Below are 17,272 nucleotides of genomic sequence, written 5' to 3' on the forward strand. Positions count from 1 at the left end.
ATCTTTATATATGAAATTGAGTTTCTGTGTGTGTGATCTCTATACAAACCTACTATTTAAGATCTATCATCGCTAAATTTTGCATATATACCAAATGGGACCGGACTTGAACGATAAGCTACCTTAATGTTTGTCAGAGCTGGGTAAATGCCCGGAATGGGCAGAAAAACTATCGGGCAACAATGTTTTCTCTTCCTCAACAATCACTTTCGGAATGTTTACTTTGCTTACCGTGGTTCCCTAGCAATGCTTTTCATACATGCATATGCCTTTACAATGGTTTGCAATTTCTTTAATGGTGCCAGAGTTATGTATAATAGTTTATATGCTTTTATAATGGTTTTTGTCACTTTTTCAACTCTCTCAGTAATTGAAGAAAACCCGGGCCGCGCCGGGTATTCTAGCTAGCGTACTATAATTATGCAATTTACAGAAATCTTTGAAAACGCCTTAATGAAAGAAACTATTTCAGAATGAGAAAGAATTTCAGAATTTTAGTGAAAGAAATAATTTAAGAATTATAGTGAAAGAAATAATTTAAGAACTATAGTGAAAGAAATAATTTAAGAACTATAGTGAAAGAAATAATTTAAGAACTATAGTGAAAGAAATAATTTAAGAACTATAGTGAAAGAAATAATTTAAGAACTATAGTGAAAGAAATAATTTAAGAACTATAGTGAAAGAAATAATTTAAGAATTATAGTGAAAGAAATAATTTAAGAACTATAGTGAAAGAAATAATTTAAGAATTATAGTGAAAGAAATAATTTAAGAACTATAGTGAAAGAAATAAGTGAAAGAAATAATTTAAGAATTATAGTGAAAGAAATAATTTAAGAACTATAGTGAAAGAAATAATTTAAGAATTATAGTGAAAGAAATAATTTAAGAACTATAGTGAAAGAAATAATTTAAGAATTATAGTGAAAGAAATAATTTAAGAACTATAGTGAAAGAAATAATTTAAGAATTATAGTGAAAGAAATAATTTAAGAACTATAGTGAAAGAAATAATTTAAGAACTATAGTGAAAGAAATAATTTAAGAACTATAGTGAAAGAAATAATTTAAGAATTATAGTGAAAGAAATAATTTAAGAACTATAGTGAAAGAAATAATTTAAGAACTATAGTGAAAGAAATAATTTAAGAAATATAGTGAAAGAAATAATTTAAGAACTATAGTGAAAGAAATAATTTAAGAACTATAGTGAAAGAAATAATTTAAGAACTATAGTGAAAGAAATAATTTAAGAACTATAGTGAAAGAAATAATTTAAGAATTATAGTGAAAGAAATAATTTAAGAACTATAGTGAAAGAAATAATTTAAGAATTATAGTGAAAGAAATAATTTAAGAACTATAGTGAAAGAAATAATTTAAGAACTATAGTGAAAGAAATAATTTAAGAACTATAGTGAAAGAAATAATTTAAGAACTATAGTGAAAGAAATAATTTAAGAACTATAGTGAAAGAAATAATTTAAGAACTATAGTGAAAGAAATAATTTAAGAATTATAGTGAAAGAAATAATTTAAGAACTATAGTGAAAGAAATAAGTGAAAGAAATAATTTAAGAATTATAGTGAAAGAAATAATTTAAGAACTATAGTGAAAGAAATAATTTAAGAATTATAGTGAAAGAAATAATTTAAGAACTATAGTGAAAGAAATAATTTAAGAATTATAGTGAAAGAAATAATTTAAGAACTATAGTGAAAGAAATAATTTAAGAATTATAGTGAAAGAAATAATTTAAGAACTATAGTGAAAGAAATAATTTAAGAACTATAGTGAAAGAAATAAGTGAAAGAAATAATTTAAGAATTATAGTGAAAGAAATAATTTAAGAACTATAGTGAAAGAAATAATTTAAGAATTATAGTGAAAGAAATAATTTAAGAACTATAGTGAAAGAAATAATTTAAGAATTATAGTGAAAGAAATAATTTAAGAACTATAGTGAAAGAAATAATTTAAGAATTATAGTGAAAGAAATAATTTAAGAACTATAGTGAAAGAAATAATTTAAGAACTATAGTGAAAGAAATAATTTAAGAACTATAGTGAAAGAAATAATTTAAGAATTATAGTGAAAGAAATAATTTAAGAACTATAGTGAAAGAAATAATTTAAGAACTATAGTGAAAGAAATAATTTAAGAAATATAGTGAAAGAAATAATTTAAGAACTATAGTGAAAGAAATAATTTAAGAACTATAGTGAAAGAAATAATTTAAGAACTATAGTGAAAGAAATAATTTAAGAATTATAGTGAAAGAAATAATTTAAGAACTATAGTGAAAGAAATAATTTAAGAATTATAGTGAAAGAAATAATTTAAGAACTATAGTGAAAGAAATAAGTGAAAGAAATAATTTAAGAATTATAGTGAAAGAAATAATTTAAGAACTATAGTGAAAGAAATAATTTAAGAAATATAGTGAAAGAAATAATTTAAGAACTATAGTGAAAGAAATAATTTAAGAACTATAGTGAAAGAAATAATTTAAGAACTATAGTGAAAGAAATAATTTAAGAATTATAGTGAAAGAAATAATTTAAGAACTATAGTGAAAGAAATAATTTAAGAATTATAGTGAAAGAAATAATTTAAGAACTATAGTGAAAGAAATAAGTGAAAGAAATAATTTAAGAATTATAGTGAAAGAAATAATTTAAGAACTATAGTGAAAGAAATAATTTAAGAATTATAGTGAAAGAAAATTTTAGAATTAGTAAAAGAAGTAATTTCAGAACTTCAGTTAAAGAAATAATTTCAGAATGAGAAACAATTTCAGAATGAATTGTGGGCCGGCAAAAAATGAAGAAAATAAGAAATAAATAACTTGATGTGATCGACGAAAAATGAATGAATGAGTGAAATAATTGGTGGGCAGCAGCTGGCAAAAAATAAATGAACGGGAGAGATAATTTGCAGACCGGCAGAAAAAAAGAAGGAAATGATATAATTTGAGGGCTAGCAAAACTAAACAAATGATAGAAGTAACTTGTGGAACTGCAGAAAAAATAAATTGGAGAAATTATTCGCAGATAGATCCAATATAAGGACGGTATAGTATTGTTACAAAAATTATGTAAATAGCCATTACTTATTATGAATCATGTAATTTTTCGCCTGTAAGTAATCATTAATGCTTTTCTCTGCAAATCTCGCCAAATTGACGACAAACTTGGCAAATCGGGTTACAGTGATGATTTGGCGATGTCATATCGCCAAGAGAAGTGTAAAGATGACGCGAGAATCGCTTAGATTTTTCTGGAAGGTTTCTTTCACCTTTACAGTGGCGCCACCAGTAGAAAACTAGAGCAGTTTGGTGAATTTCAGTTGGGAGACGAGGTCTTTTTTGGTGTTGGTCGCACGCTCTGTTCAGCGTGTTTCTTCAAATCGCTGCTTCTGAATACATGTACTACAACATAGCTGTTCTGTAAAATAAATCTGCGTTGTCCTTGAAACTGATTCGTGCTTTGCCATCTCGAGTTCCTTGTGAGAGACATTATCAGGAACAGTATTTAAAAAACAAATCTAAAATTATGTATAGGCTACAGAATTGGTTGAAATGGTCGCACCAGCGGTTGAAGAACGCCGACTTAGGCAACTCAGCTCTATTATAAACGATTTCGAAGCCTCTTTCACTAACTAGCCAGACACAGAGCAGAACCATGGACACATAAGACGCATTCTAACATTTACACGTGTAACTTACTCCAGAAATCCCTCAAGGTGGGGACAAGAAATGATAATTTATTCCCTGTCGTATACTGGCTGGCACGGTACACACACACGCCGAATCTGTTTCCAGAGAGGAGGAGGAGACGAGTCCCCAGGTGAAAATTTATAACAGTAAACGATGACAATGGCAATTATGAGAAAACTCGGGGTTTTTCTTTTTCCCTGGGAAAACGCCAGGGATGCTTTGACAGGTTTAGAAGCGGCGGACTGACTATACGGTCTACACATACACACGAATAACAACACGCCTTTTGCGCTGTTTGATTCGTAAATCCGTGCGCTTTTGTGCGCGACCGCGCGACGGCAGCGATTAATCCTAATACACCGTGACAGTTTCATCTCTTGGCGACGAATGCCTATTAGCATCGTGGAATGAGACTTGCGGAGGGAAGAAGCGAGATATGCATATACGCACGTATTTTCACATGTATGCGCATCTGCTGCCAGCGCGGGGGGGGGGGGTTCCAATATCGCAGGGGGGGGGATGTTGAAAAATGTTTTATTATTTAAATCCCGCCAAAATGTGCCATTCTTTGCAGAGAGTAACTCATACGAAAAAATCAATAATGATTTTCTTATTTTCATTTTTAATATACTGTACTATATATACAGGGTGTCCCGTAAGGGGCCATTCAAGTATTACGTCAGCATCGGGGGGGGGGGAAAGGGGGTTTCGGATTAGCTGACTTCTGGGTGACGGGGGGGGGGTTTTGAAGGTTGCTTACGTCATCAACCACCCCTTTTTGAAGATATGAAATATTCTACGCTGCTGACGAGGAGGGGGGGGGGTCAAAAATGGCTGAAAATCTGCTTACGTAATACTTGAATGGCCCCTAAGTGCTAATGCGGCCTTTATTTCATCGACCGTCCATTGTAGAGGCATAGTTTGAATGTAGAAAATGCTCAAAAGGCGTTCAGCAATTACCCTGTGCCAGTTTTTGAGATTCAAAATAGAGAAGTCATTTCTTGCGATAATTCTGTAATAATTTCTTGCGATAATTCTGTAATAATTTCTTGCGATAATTCTGTAATAATTTCTTGCGATAATTCTGTAATAATTTCTTGCGGTAATTCTGTAAAAATTTCTTGCATTAATTTTCAATTTTTATCAGTTGTGAAGTCATTTCTTGCGATAATTCTGTAATAATTTCTTGCGATAATTCTGTAATAATTTCTTGCGATAATTCTGTAATAATTTCTTGCGATAATTCGGTAATAATTTCTTGCGATAATTCTGTGATAATTTTTTGCATCGATTCTGTGATAATTTTTTGCATCGATTGTGTAATAATTTCTTGTGTTAATTTTGAAATTTTCATTAATTCTTGTCATTTTTTGCGTGCATTTTGTGATAATTTCTTGCGTTAATTCCGCAATAATTTCTTTTTTTCGTTAATTCCATAATAATTTCTTGCGTTAGTTCCGTAATACTTTTTGTGTAAATTTTGAAATTTTCATCAATTCTGAGACATTTCTTGCGTTAATTTTGAAATCATTTCTTGATTTAGTTCTGAATTTTCATCAATTCTGAAATAAATTCTTTCGTTAATTATGAAATTATTTCTTGAGTTAATTGATAAAATTCTTCCTTAATTCCTTAATTATTTCTTACGCCATTTCATAACTCTAATTAATTCCAAAATGATTTCTCCCATTAATATTTTTGTGCAGATATTTTTCCCGGAAATTCTTCATTATATGTACGGGATATTTCTGAACTCCCTCTTCCGGCAAAACATATAAATTCACACAACGCTTGAATCTTAAGACAGCTCTAGAAAATGCTACACCCTTATTAGGATCTTATATCACCTCATTATGGGAAACTATAGTGTGACTTGCCCAAATGACAAATGACTATTCTTCTCCCTCATTTTGATTTCCCTCACCTAGGTTGTGAGTAAGTGGCGTATGGATTTCGCAATGGCGGGATTATACGCAGTTACCGAACTCGTGTCCTGATCGATGACTTTGTAGGTGCTCTCTCTCACACACACACATTTCAGAGTTAATTTACGATTCCCCCTACACATCTAGTGAGGAACAGAGTCGCCAACATCGCACGTCCTTAATCTTGCACGAACGTGGATGTGCCAAAGGCTTTACTCGCTCTGATCTTCTTTAATAATGAATATTTGAACGCGCGGCAAAATCATCGCCAAGCGTCACCATCTACTTTACTCCAGTTGCGAATTTCCCTCGCCCGTCACTTCTCGTGAAATTAATCTTTAGCCAAGTGTCGACAACGGCGTGTCATTGTCATCGCCGCCATCGCAGATGATGTAATTGTTTGTTTTTTTTTTCACGAGTGTAGTTCCTTTGAAAAAAATACACTATTGAATGCTGTCGACTAGGAGACGGCAAATGATTGGTTGGAACCGGCGTTCGAAATTGACTGCTCATTCGCATCCAACGCGCCAATTTGAAACTCAATATTTGGCCCAATTTTGAATGACCAGCTTTTTGATGAAAGAAACACGTCGTCCTCTTCACTGTGTGATCTGAATGCATAGTTCGTCTGATTTACGACACAGGGCCGTCGAAACAGCTCCAGAGGTCCCCCAAAACAGTGATGTTTTGAAGAACCCCTTAATTAGTCCCTGAGCCGTGCCAGAGTGGGTTTAAGACTACCCCGTCAACAGCTCCGGGTGACCAATAAAGGAGGTAATTAGTAAGTTAGTAAGCAGCTAATTAGAGCTTGGTACAATCTCCAAAAAGAAAGCTATTGTTTGGATAAGAACACGCCAAATATTGCCAAGACGTGCCCGTAGCAGCAATAGAGTTGACAAACGTTAGAAAACAAGAGAGAGTAGTATGCTGTGATTCATTATGATTACTTTTCTTTTACTCCATACAGTCTGGTGACTCTTCTTCTAGAACGTAATATACTCTGATGACTCTTATCCTTTTCTCTTCTTTCCGCATTTTATACATTTTGATGACTCTTCTTGCACTTGATACATTTTCATAACTCTTCTTTTCGTACTTGATGCATTTTCCTAACTCTTCTTTTACATCATACACTTGGGTGACTAGAAAGTGATATACTCTGATGACTCGTATCCTTTCAATAGAAACATTTTGATGACTCTTTTTTCTACCCTTGATACATTTTGATGACTCTTTTTCCCACCCTTGATACATTTTCATGACTTTTCTTTTCATGCCAGATACATTTTGATGACTTTTCTTTTCATGCCAGATTCACTTTGATGACTCTTCTTCCACTTGATGCGTTTTGATGACTCCTCTTTTCATGCTAGATGCATTTTCATAACTCTTCTTTCTGCACTTGATACAATTTGATGACTATTTTTGTCATACTCGAAACACTCCAACGACTCTTCTTATTTTACCTCATAGTCGTTGAAACCATTTCTTTTACTTTATACAGAGTGATAACTGCCCATCTGAAACTCAGTATTATCTGACGATTCTGATTCGTGCTCGATACACTTTGATGACTCTTCTTTTCGAACTTGATATATTTTGACTTTTCTTTTCGTACTCAAAACATTCGAATGACTTCTTTCATACTTCAAGCAGTCAAATTTCTCTTGTTTTACTTTTATATACTGAAATGACTCTTCTTCTTACTGTACTTCATAGACGTTAATGATTTTTCCTTTACTTTTATACATCTAGGTGACTCCTATCATTTTACTTAATACACTCTGGTGACTTTTATTTTCGCATCCAGTACACTCTTTATAAGTCTTCTTCTTTTACTTCACACATCCTGATAGCTCTTCTGCTTTTACTCCACACAGCCTGATAGCTCTTCTGCTTTTACAACCTGATAGCTTTTCTGCTATTACTGCCTGATAGCTTTTATGCTATTACTGCCTGATAGCTTTTATGCTTTTACTTCACACAGCCTGATAGTTCTTCTGCTTTTACTCCACGCAGCCTGATAGCTCTTCTGCTTTTACTCCACACAGCCTGATGGCTCTTCTTTTTGTGCTCAGTACACACTTGATGGCTATTCTTCTTCCTTTAAATCAGACAATCTGATGACTCTTCTTTTGAAACTCGATTCAATCTGACGACTCTTATCCTTTCATTCCATGCATTTTGATGACTCTTCGATTTTTACTCGGTAAATTTTGATGCACTTTAGTTCTTTTAGTACTACGAACAATTTCAGGAAAGATTCTGAGAAGAATTTGACTATATAAGTTTTTGGCTATTTCGGTACGAGTTCAATAGGTCTTATTGGCCTAGGCCAACTCGCCAAGACAATTTTTTCACTGTTAAATAAAGCTCTTACCGTAATTCCGGTAGTCTCTATACACTAGCCTCGCACCTGTATCAGCCACAAATGCCACCTCACAAAAACAAAAACACATTACCTTTTTTTTTCCGCATTCATATAATAAGAAGCTTAATCTGCTTATTTTCTAGAATAATTTAAAAATAAAAATTCTCAAGAACCCCTTCATAACAGGGTCACTTAAAAGTCCTTAACATTTTTTTCTTCTTCTAACAGCTTAATAGACATTCACACGCACTCGGAAAGGAGAGGGGGAAAAAAAATCCCATTTTTTTAGGGATTTTTTTCCGGAATTTTTAATTTTTCCCCTAATTAAACAACTTATAAAAAAAACGTTTTTTTTTCCTTTTTTTCCCTCATAAAAGTCCCGAATTTTTTTTTTTTTTTCAGGGAAATTAGCGGCATCTTTTCAACATTGACACGTACAGGAAACTGCTAATTTCACTGACACCTTTTCTGCCATTTTTTTCCCTTTTGCTATTCCTTCTTGTGTGTATTGAATAATACATATTCATACATATATGAGTGGTCTTTTTTTTCCCTAATTTTAATGGAAAGTAATGAAAAAAATATTTTTTTCTTAATGAGGAAATTTTCTTCTTAATGAGAATTCAGAAATTTCTTTGAATTTCTCTCTTTCTACCTTTTGTATTTTTTCCCTAAAAAAAAACATCGCCATTTCTGTTTTTCCTTTAATCTAAAAAAAAATAATTGGCTCATAATAGTAATCTTCAGAAGTCAAGAAATAATGTGATCAATGCTTTTAAATGGCAGTGCTTTTTTTTCAAGTATCACTTTCTCGAGGAACCCTCGAGAGAGGGGCGAGGTCTCCTACATGGGTTATGCCGGAAAGAGGGCGGGGGGGGGGGGGGGTTCTTAACCAATGGGTCGTGACTCAAACTTGGATCCCAGTGGCTCCTGAGATGGGTCGTTCGAATCCGGTTACGAATCCATTTGTTGTACCATTAAATCAGGGCAGCACCTCCTAGAGATAAAAGGCCTCCGCACGCTGCTCGTGACATAAGCAAGTAGTTCATTTTCTCTCAGAATATTCGGGGGAAGGGGGGGGAGAAATTCCCCTGCTCGTGGCAGTATCATCATTGCGCGGAAAAGAAATGATCGGGGCTCAGAATTGGTGATTTCAACTCCCCACATCCAATCACCATGCGGTGTTTTCGAGCACAATAGGGCGATTCTACGCCAAAATAAGAAGAAACGAAATAGGATGCTGTGGTTCAAAATGTGGCGAACTTGCTAGGTAGTAATGATAGCTTTTCTGCTTTTACTCCACACAGCCTGATAGCTCTTCTGCTTTTACTCCACACAGCCTGATAGCTCTTCTGCTTTTACTCCACACAGCCTGATAGCTCTTCTGCTTTTACTCCACACAGCCTGATAGCTCTTCTGCTTTTACTCCACACAGCCTGATAGCTCTTCTGCTTTTACTCCACACAGCCTGATAGCTCTTCTGCTTTTACTCCACACAGCCTGACTCCATACAGATGACTCTTCTTTTTGTGCTCAGTACACTCATGATGGCTCTTCTTCTCTTACATCAGACAATCTGATGACTCTTCTTTTGAAACTCGGTGCAATCTGACGTTACAGATGAACTTGGCAACCAGTGCGGAGGCCTTCTATCTCTAGGAAGTGCTGTTCAGGGTCGTCTTAACGATTTTTGATCGATTTTCGCGACCGCGGACGTTTTTAGGCCCTCTTGGGTCTTGATTTTTATGAGTTACTTACCCCGACCCGGCGAATGTGATTCGCCATATTATTCGTCTTATTATATATATTCGTCTTGATTTTTATGTACATTATGTACAGTACTTTTGGAGGGGGCGGGGAGAAATTGGCATCCAGAATGGCATGACATTATTACAGAATGCACAGGAATGCTGAAAATTCTTTATATGAAATTATCAACATTAATGAGCATTAATTCATAAACTTTAATTAACAAGCATTAATGAAAATTTAGACATGATGAGAATTTGAAATTAGTAAAAGAACGGCGTGATATATTCCAGTGTGAGTGGAAAATATTTCAATGACATTTCGAAAATGGGGGAAACCAACTGATAACAAATAATTCTGGAATAAATACAAATTCAGAATTAATAGAAGAAATAATTCCAGAATATTAATGAAAAATAATTCCAGAATATTAATGAAAAATAATTCCAGAATATTAATGAAAAATAATTCCAGAATATTAATGAAAAATAATTCCAGAATATTAATGAAAAATAATTCCAGAATATTAATGAAAAATAATTCCAGAACAAACGAAAAGTCAGAATTGATGTGAGGGAAGTGATTTTTCAGAATTAGAAGCTTTCAATAATTTGGGACTCGCTGTTCGATTAAGTCCTTGCGCCAGGCCCTGTTCGACCACCTGCTATGACGTCATGGACTACTTTACCGCACGCCAACTCCGGTCATATGTCGCCAATCGGCGATTTCCAACCAGTGGAGTTGGGTGGGAAATGAGTCGCCATCTGTGTTGGTGGTCACCTCAGGCTCAATAGGTAACGAAAGCGTTTCTGACGTTCAATGTCCGGATTCGAATCTGTGGGAAACGACCTCGATGGCAGCATTCATAGTGGAAGACGAGCATCTTACCACTGCGCACACTCGGGCACGACGTCATGGACTGGTTTTCGCTAATTCTGTATATAGACTAATTCATAAACATTCTCATAACCCATTAAAAAGGTCCGGTGGAAGTTGTTGATAACCATCGGGTGGGGGGGGGGTTCCGCGAGAGCTTGCCCGATAGAAAATTCTGCATCAAAATTCAAATCACCAAACTTTGTCAAGGGTAGGAACGTATCCATCTTATCGAGTTCGATTAGACTGGGAAAGTTCTGATCTGAAGTACCTTCCCCCCCCCCCCGATTTCTCAGCTGATTTCTGAGTTTTCCCGGAAGAGCATTAAATGATGTTGCCCTATTACTAGTTCGATATGAACATTATTCGTTGATATTTCTGGGAAAACCGGGAATGTTTTGTGTATTTCATATCAAGAAGTGAATTTCAAGTCACGCGATCCAAGAAAGCCGTAGAAGAGGCTCTAAAGCTTCCCAGCGTAATTGGAACCTGTTGGATTCGCTGCCAAACGCGAATCTGCGAGCTCGATCAACGTTCCGGCTTAATTTTTGGCGTTCCTTTCGATCCGAACGAACAAGATTCTGGACTGAAGTTGACGCATATCATCGATGGCCACGACCAGTAAATGGGACCCGACCCTCAGCGATGACTGGAATCGCTCGAATCCGAACAACATGTGCCTCAAACGCATCAAAAAGGACCTGTTGAGATTCCACACGGAGCCCCCGGCCGACATTTACATCGCGGCGGACGAACGGGACGTAACCCTGGTGCACGCACTCGTCGTCGGACCGGCAGAGACTCCGTACGAGGGAGGTTTCTTCTACTTCTTGGTCAGGTTCCCGCCGGACTACCCGATCCGTTCCCCGAGGGTCAAGCTGATGACCACTGGAGAAAACACGGTCAGATTCAACCCGAACCTGTACAGGAACGGTAAAGTCTGCCTCAGCATCATAGGCACGTGGGAAGGACCCGCCTGGTACCCGGGACAGCACCTGCTGAGCGTGCTGCTGTCGATCCAGTCCCTGATGTGCGAGAATCCTTACTTCAACGAACCGGGCGTTACGATGGAGTTCACGCCGGGAGACAGTCGCAGGTACAACGACATCGTCACCCACGAGACCATCAGGGTCGCCGTTTGCGGGATGGTCGAAGGCACCACGTGCGATTCCCTGAACATGCCTGACGAGTTGAGGCGACACGCCGAGAGGGTTTTCCTGGAGAGGTACCAACGGTACTTGGAGATTTGCGACCGCAACGCCGCGCTGCAGGGGTCGACCATGAATGACCCTTACAGGATGAACCATGGTAAATTCGACTACCTGACGCTGAAGAAACGACTCCACATCGTCCGGGGCATCATCGAGAAGAAACAGGCTTCCAGGGCTTGAAAAGGGTCTACCCTGTTGTCACCATCGTGTCAGCACAATCCGTCGAGTTTAAGTGACGAGGACATTGATTGGATGTACAAATATTCAAAAAATAAAATGCCAAATTCACCGTTTTTTTGTGTAAATTGTGTGTTGTGTATGACAATCTTTTATAGTCTGACATGTGTGTGTCCAATCTCAGTTTAAACTCATCTTAAAAATATTGGAACTCATCTGATGAGCCTGAAGATGCCCTAGTTCTCTCCAATCGTCTTAAACTAGGGCCACACACTAGCCAGCCTAGAATGCTACTACAGCCACTTAGTCCACACTAGCCCAATAGTCGTTCACAAATATTTACTTCTAATATTTGCCTTCCCTGCAGCGATGAAGCATCAGCGCTCTCTGGCCAAATGATCCTTGGCGAATATTTGCTTCTAGAAACAAGCTTCATGTTGTGATTGTTGGCGTTCTTCGACTAATGTGAGGGAAAACGGATTGGATGATCGGGAAAGCAGGCGGGTCCTTGGAAGGTCCTGGTTGTTCTCTTCGACCAGCCTTCTGATACATTCCACCTTCCATCTCCCATGTGGTCTAGTGGTTAGGATTCCTGGCTTTCACCCAGGCGGCCAGGGTTCGATTTCCGGCATGGGAAGTGTTTCTTTTCCACCGCCCCCACATCCGGGGCAATGGCTAAAATTGACAATGGTCGATAGAGCTTGGGCGGTGCACGGTATGAAATGATACATTCTACCCTCCCTCGCCAACGGGGAAGCGGCCACACTACTCGCCCACGACTAACCTTGGAAAGTAATGGTCCAGGCTGGACCCCGAGTGTGGTCTTCGGCTTTTATCTTAGTTGCATGACTGGAGACATCATGGTCCAATTCTTTTGAACAGCGACCTTTCTTTGCTATCGAAAAAAAAAATTGGTTATTTTTATTTCCCAATAGCTATCTTTTCGTCGCCAAGTTCTCGCCAAGAGTACGTTAAAACAGCAATATGTTGCCCACATCAATTCCCCCGGTGCATTTTGAAACATTATTACGCTTTCATAACCGTTTCTACGATAACCCAATCAAATAGCGTCAAATCGGGTCTGGGGGAATTGAAAAAAAAGCCACCAAACAGCACTATACCGTAAATTTGAAATGTACCCGAAATTCAAGCTCATGGTTCCCATATCTTAAAACAGGGGCTTTTGAGCCGGGATCTTTGGTTCCCCTCCTGGGCAGACTTTTCACGGGCAACGTTTTCTGCAGCAGAAAGCCTGCGCCAGAAGCTTTGACGTCACTGAAGTCGTCCATTTCACCTGTAGCCATTGTATAAAGCAGTCCGACGTAGGCGAAATCTTTACTTTTTCCTGCAGTAGGCTATATCCAATGATTATAGGTGAAATGGGCGACTTCAGTGACGTCATGAGCTTCGCGCTGAGGCTTTCTGCTACAGAAGGTGTTGACACAGTACAGTAAATTTATAGCGTGAAAGAAGAATGGATGTTAATAGTCGTCCCAACACATTTTTTTATGCACATTTTTGCACTTTTTAGTGCACATTTTGGGGTTTTTATGCACATTTTTGGGGTTTTATACACATTCTTGCATTTTTAAGTGCACATTTGGGGGGGAGGTTTATGAACATGAGTTTTTATGCATATTTTGGCATTTTCAAGTGCATATTTGCATAATTTTTTTAGAGCATATTTCGCCACTTTTCTAGTGCATATAATCCAGGCTCTAGTTATAACGGAATAGTACTTCCATCAATGATTCCCAAAGTGGGCCGTTTCTAGCAGGCTGGGGGAAACCGTGGCACTGCCCCAGGGTACCAAGCCTAAGTGGAGGGGGAGGGCTCACAAAATAATGCACACTTATTTTGCATGATAACCCCTTCAAGGAGGGCCCCCCCGAAGAAAAAGTCAGAGAAAGCGCGCTACGGCCCCGGTTTCTTGTCGTCGATGAATTCCGTTCAGATGACCATCGTCCTTTCTGATAGATTATATACGTATGATCGACGAGTCTTAATTCTGAAATCCTGTTGTCCCCCCCCCCTTCCAACCTATTCCCTGACACTATAAATTATAGAGGGCGTTCTAGTGCCCCGGAGGTGTTTACACGGGGTAGACGTCAGGTATTCATCATCTCGTAATTGAATATGGTCGTTGGTTGTAATTATTTACGCGGAAGCTATCACTGTGCGGTTTTGATGTTATTATTATTACTATTTTGTTGTTGTTTTTTAATTGGTTAATAATGGGATTTCGGACCAGTTTTCAATCGAGATGATCATTATAAATTTTAAGGAGTGGCGCGTTGCCAATAAAATACTTTACTAGGCGAGGCCGGAATGGCGGCCTCTAACTGGTATTTCGCCTGGTGATGTTACGTGATTGCATGTGTTTTCATATCACTTAAAGTTTAAGGAGTGTGAGACGGGAAAATTCTTTAATATAAAAATCTCCGGAAAGGGGGCTGCTGCTGACAGGGCCCCAAGGGTGAAATTTTACTGTAATGGGTTTCCTATATCGATTCCACAGAAATTTATAGTGTGAAATTTGCAAAGAAAAAAGTCCACGAGATCGATTCTGAAGCTTTTTCAGAGACTGTAGCCATGTCATATGTTTTCTCTTGCTCTTTGAGGGGGAGGGGAAAACACCCCCCCCCCCCACTCCGTGAACTATAGTTTCTTCCCGTGGCCCCCCTCGGTCTTATCCAGGAGCGAGATGATTTCTACTTATTGAAATGAATTCAGTCAAAACTAAATTTATAATAAACATTTTATATGAATAAGGTTAATCTGTGGACCCCCCAGGCTAGGTTTGGACTCAAAGGGTGCGCGATCATCTCACCCAACAAACGAATTATTGTATGGGAAAAACTAATCTGTTAAGTATAATACGGTACAAGATCAAACAAATCTACCCAACCTGTTACCACTGGATGCGTGCTTACCCTGGGATAGAGTTTATTAAGCGCTGCCTTCTTATGGGAGGGTTATATGTAGGGTCGTCTCAACATCATGAGTCCTGAGGAAAAGTTATGTTCTGGGCCACCTTCTCCCATACCTATCTGGAAGTACCGGCATACGTAATATTTGCATACTTACTCGCGAAAATCATAGCACCAGAATCTTACATTTATTAGTGGCATTCATCCATAAGTTGTAGAAATCACATTGAACATTGAAGGACCTGACACACCCCGCTTCCCATCTCAGAGAGTGATATCGAAGCTTTCCCGGGGGATGGATGTATCCGGAAATTTATTAATTTATGTGAAAATAACAAACAACGATATACATATAATACAATAAAGAATCTGGAATAAAAATTGTGATCATAGCACATCATCCACAGATAATCAGTACGTAATCGTAACACTGTTCTTACGTAGATAACCAAAGAATAATCTTGTCTTGTATGTGATAGAATTTGAAATTGAGTTTATCCAATCTAGAATATACCGATCTCATTGATCTTCAGTATAAGCAATCAAGAATAAGCTGAAGAAGCTGCTGTGAAGAAATCGCCGCAGAATTTCCCTATAGCGGACACTTTTAAAGCCCTGGGGAATAGGGCTTCCCTGTATTTGACTATATATTAAGGGACACTCCCAGTTAGCGAAGCGAACAAAAAACTCGGTGCAATCGGTGTCCGTTATCGAGAGGCTCTACTCACTGTATAGGTATTTGAAAAAAAAGTGGGGGGGGGGGGGAATCATCTCTAAAGGTATCATTTAAACCACTGCAATGGGATGTTTCTAAAACATTGAGATTGATTGAAAAAAATAGTGAAATTGATTAAAAGGACATTGAGAAAATGTTAAAATATTGATTGAGAAAATGTTAAAATATTGATTGAGAAAATGTTAAAATATTGATTGAGAAAATGTTAAAATATTGATTGAGAAAATGTTAAAATATTGATTGAGAAAATGTTAAAATATCGATTGAAAATCGATATTTGAATCGATAGGTGAAATTGATTGGAAAAGTGAAGATTGAAAAAAAGGTTGAAATTGATTGGAAAAGTGAAGATTGAAAAAAAGGTTGAAATAGATTGAAAAGCGTTCAAACTTATTGGAATTTTTTTTTGAAATTGATTGTTTTTTCGAAACTGTGTGGAAATTCTTTTGAAATTGATTGAAAAACTTTGAAGTTGATATAAAAACGTAGATATTGATTGAAAAAAAAATGTTGAAATTAATTGGAAAAATAGTGAAATTAATTGGAAAACATTGAAATTGATTGCGAAAAATGTTAAAATTGATTGGGAAAATGTTGAAATTAATTGGAAAAACATTGAAATTGATTGCGAAAAACGTTAAAATTACGAAAAACGTTGAAATTACGAAAAACGTTGAAATCGATCGAGGAAAAATGTTGGAATTGACCAAAATAGAAGTCCGATCCCTCTCTTATACTTCCATATGGTTTTTCCCTATGAACTGTATTCCCCAAATTAGGAGAATTTTTCCCTCCGGAAATATTTGTTTTTTGAAAAAAAAAGAAGAAAAAATAAAATAATATATTTTGTGGTGAGAAGAGAAGATAAAGATAAATGAATGATTTAGGGAAGAGAAGGAGGGAAAAAAAAGAGTTGTAGACACCTTTGGCCCCAAGATGATGGTGAAGAAAACTAACTTTTCTCTGCGGTTATTAATAAAGTATTTCGTTTCTTCGAGGTTTTTATCCCTTTTTCTTTCCCCGCACCCCTCCCCCTAAGGGAATTAATCCCTCGCCAAGCTGGCGACTAATTAGTATGTTAATGCGAGCTCACAACGAAAATAAAATAACAGTAACCAAAAAAAGAAACAAAAAAAAAATTTCCCAGGAAAAATTAAAGTTAAAATTCCATTCGAGGGAGCGGATTCTAGTTGCGAAACCGAAACAAGTAATTTTCCGAAAATATATTGGGTATGCCCACGTGTCGATAGATGGCAGCACTAAAATCGACTGCAGAAGGCCCGCGTTTAAAAAAATAAGCGCTCGTTTTGAAATTTAATTTTACGGAAATGTACGAAATTGACCGCTAGGGGTCGCAGTAATTTCCCAAGGAGGCGAAATGTGACACGTTGTCGATTCCTTCAGCTTTATTATTATGTCGTTGAAATTTTTTTTTCCCTTTCAAGAATTAAGTAAACCAAGGGTGTTCAACCCTTTTGGAGAATGCGGGCCACTTCGACGGTTTGATAAACGTGTCGCGGGGCCACATAATTGATCTGGAAATTTGCCGCGATCTGCTTAAGTGATCTGAAAGA

At 36.9% G+C, this 17,272-nt stretch overlaps 1 protein-coding gene, 1 non-coding gene and 1 pseudogene across 2 annotated transcripts in view; all 3 read left to right on the forward strand.

Moving 5' to 3' along the window:
* Positions 1–17,272, forward strand: part of LOC149079676 (homeobox protein cut-like 1) — a 519,361-nt gene that overhangs the window by 76,709 nt on the left and 425,380 nt on the right. The window lies entirely within an intron of this gene.
* LOC149079677 (ubiquitin-conjugating enzyme E2 Z pseudogene) lies at positions 11,253–12,035 on the forward strand (annotated as a pseudogene).
* TRNAE-UUC (transfer RNA glutamic acid (anticodon UUC)) lies at positions 12,598–12,669 on the forward strand. The gene has a single exon. It is a non-coding gene; the product is annotated as a tRNA-Glu (tRNA).

The sequence above is a fragment of the Pholcus phalangioides genome, unplaced genomic scaffold (assembly GCF_987345545.1).
Source record: "Pholcus phalangioides strain wild (caught in Gottingen) unplaced genomic scaffold, Ppha-v1.0 ptg000012l_1, whole genome shotgun sequence".
In the NCBI taxonomy this organism is placed as follows: Eukaryota; Metazoa; Arthropoda; class Arachnida; order Araneae; family Pholcidae; genus Pholcus; species Pholcus phalangioides.